General features: G+C 45.8%; 1 pseudogene; it reads left to right on the top strand.

Moving 5' to 3' along the window:
• The first annotated feature begins 1,899 nt into the window (after positions 1-1,899).
• On the top strand, positions 1,900-3,257 carry LOC120882499 (annotated as a pseudogene).
• Positions 3,258-6,874: the final 3,617 nt, after the last annotated feature.

The raw sequence follows: 6,874 nt of genomic DNA, 5'->3' as shown, positions 1-6,874 counted from the left end.
TCCAAGGCCAAACTTGCCTGTTATTCTGTGTATCTCTTGACTTTCTATTTCTGCCTTCCAATCCCCTATGATGAAAAGGACATCTTTTTTTTTTTTTTTGGTGTTAGTTCTAGAAGACACTGTGGGCTTCCCATGTGGTTCAGTGGTTCAGTTGGAAGAGATACTCATTCGATCCCTGAATCGGGACGATCCTCTGGAGGGGGAAATGGCAACCACTCAAGTATTCTTGCCTGAAGAATCATGAACAGCGGAGCCTGGCAAGCTACAGTTCATGGGGTCACACAGAGTTGGATACAACTGAGTGACTAAGCATGCACACCAGATGGTATAGTAGGTCTTCATAAAACCAGTCAATTTCAGCTTCCTCAGTTTCAGTAGTTTGGGCATAGACTTGGATTACTGTGATGGTGAATGGCTTGCCTTGGAAAGAACCGAGATCATTCTGTCATTTTTGAGGCTGAACCCAAGTACTGTATTTTGGCCTCTTTTGTTGACAATGAGGGCTACTGAATTTCTTCTAAGGGATTCTTGCCCACAGTAGTAGATACAATGGTCATCTGAATTAAATTTGCCCATTCCCATACATTTTAGTTCACTGATGCCTAAAATGTTAATATTCACTCTTGCCCTCTCCTGCTTGACCACGTCAAATTTACATGGCACCCCACTCCAGTGTTCTTGCCTGGAGAATCCCATGGACGGAGGAGCCTGGTGGGCTGCAGTCCATGGGGTCGCGAAGAGTCTGACACGACTGAGCGACTTCACTTTCACTTTTCACTTGCATGCACTGGAGAAGGAAATGGCAACCCACTCCAGTGTTCTTGCCTGGAGAGTCCCAGGGACCGGGGAGCCTGGTGGGCTGCCGTCTATGGGGTCACACAGAGTTGGACACGACTGAAGCGACTTAGCAACATGGACATAACATTCCAGGTTCCTATGCAGTATTGTTCTTTACAGCATCAGACTTTACTTTCACCACCAGATACATCCACAACTGAGCAACGTTTCCACTTTGGCCTATCCACTTCATTCTTTCTGGAGCTATTAGTAATTGCCCTGTGCTCTTCCCCAGTAGCATATTGGACACCTTCTAACCTGGTGTGGGAGGGTGGGGGAAGGGACTCATCTCTAGGTGTCATATCGTTTTCCTTTTCATACTGCTCACCAGATTCTGCAGGCAAGAATACTGGAGTGGGTTGCCATTTCTTCCTCAGGTAGACCATGTTTTGTCAGAACTCTTCAGGACAGGTATATTTTCTGGTAATGAAATACCATTTTCACAATTTTGTATTAAAAGTGTTTGCTGGATAGGTGGACACAGCACCTCTTGTGTCCTCTAGTGGATATTTCCAGAAGTGTTAGGATGGGATTATGTCATACAGAAGTGAGACAGTGATCTGGAGAAGGTAGGGGAGAATGTGAATGATAATAAATGTCTCTGTTCGGTTCAGTTCAGTTGCTCAGTCATGTTCAACTCTGCGATGCCATGGACTGCAGCACGCCAGGCTTCCCTGTCCATCACCAACTCCCAGGGCTTGCTCAGACTCATGTCCGTTGAGTCGGCGATGGCATCCAACCATCTTATCCTCTGTTGTCCCCCTTTTCTCCTGCTTTCAATCTTTCCCAGCATCAGGGTCTTTCCCAAGGAGTCAGTGCTTCCCATCAGGTGGCCAAAGTATTGGAGTTTCAGCTTCAGCATCAGTCCTTCCAATGAACATTCAGGACTGATTTCCTTTAGGATTGATGTCTAGGAGAAAAAACATCTAGAATAAACATTTAGGAGAAAGAAAAATACCAAACTACTCTGCAAAGAGATTTTGGATTTCTCCCTTGACCAGCAGCCCTGCCCCACCCCTGGGGTGAGGGTGCGGGAGCTGTTAGGATGTGGGCGGTGTTAGGATGCTAGTGGGGAAGGAGCGAGGCGCAGGTGGAGCTGGAATCCTGATATCCCTTCCCCCACCTCCTTGCCAGCCATGGAGTCCCCCCTCCGACTGCCCTGCCGCCCTCCCTGAAGGCTAATTCAGGAGACTTGCAGCCTATAGCCCGGCCAGCTCCTGTGGCTGCAGGTGGAGCAGCTGCTACATCATCAGCGCTCCTGGTACCAGGATAGCCTTGTGTTCCTCAGGAAGAGCTATGGCGACGTGCTCTGTGATGACGGATGGCGTCACCTGTCATTCAGTACCTGAGAGGAATAAGTTCTCCTACCAAGTGATGAAAGGCAACTTGCCCCTGTGCAGCCATGCCAATCCAGGCGAGGTGCTGATCCTCAGAGGTGAGGATGGGGGTGTCCAGCGGGAAGTGGTGCAGCATTCCTCCGTGGAGTCAGTGGTCCAGTGGGAGAATAGGGCCATGCCATTCAAGTCTCTTACGCACTTCTTGCTGGGCATGGCCTTTGAATGTGCTGTACTGTGCTTAGACCCTCAGTCGTGTCTGACTCTTTGTGATCTTATGTTATGTAGCCCTCCAGGCTCCTCTGTCCATGGGATTCTCCCAGCAAGAATACTGGAGTGGGCAGCCTATCCCTTCTCCAGGGGATCTTCCCAACCTAGGGATCAAACTGGGGTCTCCTGCATTGCAGATGGATTCTTTACCTGCTGAGCTACCAGGGAAGCCCATGACCCTTCGCTACTCCAGTTCAAAGCTCACCCTATCCGTGGGTGATGGTTTTGAGCTCCATGAAGCATAGCCAGGATGCTTTTGATATCATTATCACTGACTCCTCAGACCCTCTGGGCCCTGCTGAGAACCTCTTCAAGAAGTCCTGTTACCGGCTCATCCCTGAAAGAGGATGGCGTCCTTTGCTGCCAGGGTGAGTGTTAGTGGCTGAACCTGGACCTCATCAAGGAGATGCTGGTAGTTCTGCAAATCACTCTTACTGGGCATGGGCTATGCTTCGTGCACCATCCCCACCTACCCCAGCAGCCAAATTGGCTTCATGTGCGTTCCTCCATGTGAGCTGATTACTTTCAGTCGTGTACGACTCTTTGCGACCCCATGAAACCCTGCCAGGTTCCTCTGTCCATGGAATTCTCCAGGCAAGAATACTGGAGTGGGTTGCTATGCACTTCTCCAGGGGATCCTAAATTGGCTTCATGCTGTGCGGCAAATATCCAAGCACCAACTTCTTGGAGCCCCTGAGGCAGCTGACACAGAAGCAGGTGGAACAGATGCAACTGAAATACTACAATTCTGATGTGCACCGGGCAGCCTTCGTCCTGCCTGAGTTTGCCCGCAAGGCCCTGAGTGATGTGTGCTGAGCCCAGGGGCCACTTCTGCCGCAGCTGCCCATGACCTCCGTGAACAGTGAGCCTCCAGGGTACCTGGACCCCGCCAGCCCTAGAGAAGACTCCTTCTGGCTCTGTCCCCAACCCAGTGTTACAGACTGCAGAATGATGCCTGGCTTGCCCTCTTAGATGGAGTGTCTTTCTCTCTGTGTGGCGTTCAGCTTTCAAGCTTATACCAGATGCCTGCAGCACCACCTCTGCCTTCTGTCACCCCTCACTGATCAAACATGTGTATCTAGAACAGCAATGAGAACAAAGTACTCTGCAAATATTAGGAACTCAACACAAGATATTTGTATACTGGCTATTTTTGAGTATGCAAGAGCCTATTTTGGAGGGGGGGTGCGGCTTCTCTTTTGGGCTTCCTGGTGGCTCAGAAGGTAAAGAGTTTGCCTGCAATGGAGGAGATCTGGGTTCGATCCCTGGGTTGGGAAGATCCTCTGGAGAAAGAAATGGCTACCCACCCCATTATTCTTGCCTGGAGAGTTCCATGGTCAGAGGAGCCTGGCCACAGAGAGTCGGACACAGCTTAGTGACTCTCTGTCTCTCTCTCTCTCTTTCACACACACACCCCTCCCTTCTAAGCCACTAGTAGCTGAGAACTTCACAGTACAGTTTATGTCTTGGAAGAGGAGAGAGTAATTTGATGAGCTACAAATTAGCTGTTCATTAAGAAGCTAAAGCATAAATTAAAGGTAAAGTAGTGGGTCATAGCATAGTATATTTGAACCCAGAAGTTGAAATTGGGGCAGAAATGGTATTCCTCACACTATTTCCTTCCTTCATTTAAAGTGAATCTCTTGCCTGTTATCAAAAGAAAGAGCTCAAGAAAGGGAAAGGAGAAACAGAAGAAAACCACAAAAATGAAACAGGGAAGAGTTGTTCTAAATGCTCTTCATTCACTGAAAATTAGTACAGTGAAATTCAAACCCACTGAATAATAATGATGGCCCCATTTGCCTAATTGTCAAGTATCTGAAGCCAGAGTTATCTAGTACTCATGAGCCATGTGATGGAGGTGGAAATAATCCTGTTTGATAAAGATAAAAGATCTTGAAAAGGATTTTCTAGAGAACAGGCCCATTCTAGACTTTAAGCCTGCCTGAGGCTCCAGAAAACTAAATGTAAAACGTTGTGGTAACATACTTGGTCATGTACACTTCTGTTATATAAACACCCTCAATTAATTTTTGACTCACTTTTCATTTTCTCCCAAATTTGTGTAATAGTGCCAAATGCATTAACATTGTAACATTTATTCCTCGATTCTGTCTGCTTCTCTGATGGCTCAGATGGTAAAGCGTCTGGCCACAATGCGGGAGACCCGTGTTCAATTCCTGTGTCGGGAAGATCCTCTGGAGAAGGAAATGGCAATCCACTCCAGCACTCTTGCCTGGAAAATCCCATGGACGGAGGAGCCAGATAGGCTACAGTCCATGGGGTCGCAAAGAGTTGGACACGACTGAGCGACTTCACTTTCTGTCTTCTTGGCTTTTTTTTTTTTTTTTTAAGGGAAGCAGAAGGTAACAGTGGTGGGACTTGGAAATATTTGCTACCTCGGAAGAGTTTCTCTGACCCTAGCTAGTTTTGAAAGCTGATATGCCTCCCACCTGGCTTCCCAGGTGGTGCTAGTGATAAAGAATCCGCCTGCCAATGCAGGAGACATAAGAGATGCAGGTTCGATCCCTGGGTCAGGAAGATCCCCTGGAGAAGGGCATGGCATCCCACTCCAGTACTCTTGCCTGGAGAATCCCATGGACAGAGGAGCCTGGCAGGCTGTGGCCCATAGGGTCGCAGAGTCGGACTTGACTGAAGTGATTTAGCATGCACGCATGCACATGTCTCCCAACACCTACTAGGTGATCTGCCAAATCTGACATTTTTTCACTATTCAACTATATGTTTTATGACGTACAGTTTTCCTGCTACCTCATTGGATCTTGCCTTTCTTTATGGAAACTATGAGAAGATCTATATTTCTTGCCTGAGATGTAGGTATATATAACTTTATATTGGCTTAGAAATTGATGTAACAGTAGAGATTATGCACTATAACCATTTTCCCCACTAAGTACTGGAAATCTTTCTTGGAATGTGGAAGAGGAAAACTCCTTGATTCATTCACCAAATAGGTATTCAAAGCATGACTGCTACATGCTAAACGATTTATAATTCTAGAGTGCATCTTATAGTTTTTTGGTATTTAGAGATATAGAAAAAACCTTTTTAAAAGTTTATAATGTTAAAACTACAATAAAGCCAGCAATCAACACCTACTCGAAATTGCTAGTCAAATTTTCTCAATAAAGGCAATTATATTTTATAGTATAGTATTTAAAGGAATTTAGATAGAAATTATATATAAATGACATGGATGTTTGTGGGGTTCTGTTTCCATTCAGTTCAGTTCAGTCACTCAGTCGTGTCCGACTCTGCGACCCCATGAATCGCAGCACACCAGGCCTCCCTGTCCATCACCATCTCCCGGAGTTCACTCAGACTCACGTCCATCGAGTCCGTGATGCCATCCAGCCCTCTCATCCTTGGTCGTCCCCTTCTCCTCCTGCCCCCAATCCCTCCCAGCATCAGAGTCTTTTCCAGTGAGTCAACTCTTCGCATGAGGTGCCCAAAGTACTGGAGCTTCAGCTTCAGCATCAGTCCTTCCAAAGAACAACCAGGACTGATCTCCTTTAGAATGGACTGGTTGTGTTTAGGTTTTCTTATATTTTGGGGACAGATAAACAGTTTCATAGAAGTTCTATGTTGTAAAAATAGCTGAAAGTAAATAGTAAGCTTCCAAATTGTCCCTGTTTTGCTTGACTGAAAGGATATGTAAGAAGGGTTTGTGTGTAGAAGCCATAAACCAAGTTGTTAAACATACGATTAGCAAGACAGAGTCATCCAGTTCATGTTCCTGTTGATTGGTGATGTTTATTAATTCTCCACTGTGTGCTAAGCTTTAGGGCTTCCCTGGCGGCTCAGAGGTAAAGAACCCGCCTGCTAGGGCAGGAGACACAGTTTAGATTCCTGGGTCGGGAAGATCCCCTAGAGAAGGAAATAGCAACCCACACCAGTATTCTTGCCTGAGAAATGCCATGTAACAGCAGACCCTGGCAGAGTACAGTCCATGGGGTCACAAAAGAGTTGAGCATGACTTAGCAACTAAAGCAAAAACAACAATGCTAAACTTTAGGGAACATTCTTTATGAAAAAACCAGTTAGAAAACGGACAAAAATATTTAGACTCAGTTATGAATGCTAGATCACTGTGGGTTTGGAAAAAACCCACTATACTATCTATAAATTCACTAAATAAAATTTGTGCTACCTTTGGTTAGACAATTAGTGGGGAAGAAAATAAGTGAGAACTTGGATTTGGGACACTCTAGTAATTCATGTGACCTGATTAATCTCTTACACAATAGTCATTTAAAGAATTTGCTCACCCTAATTTTAGATCTCTAAATTGCTCATACTTTGTGTGTAGAAACTGATTATGATTGTCATATCCATGAAGTGATACAGAACTAAGAAATTTCAACTCAGATCTCAGAATTAGTAGGCATGTATTAATTTGAAATCTGCTTATC

This window comes from Oryx dammah, unplaced genomic scaffold (genome assembly GCF_014754425.2).
Source record: "Oryx dammah isolate SB20612 unplaced genomic scaffold, SCBI_Odam_1.1 HiC_scaffold_23, whole genome shotgun sequence".
Classification (NCBI taxonomy): domain Eukaryota; kingdom Metazoa; phylum Chordata; class Mammalia; order Artiodactyla; family Bovidae; genus Oryx; species Oryx dammah.
The sequence above is the reverse complement of the archived record's forward strand: the minus strand, read 5'-3'. Positions and strand labels throughout refer to the sequence as shown.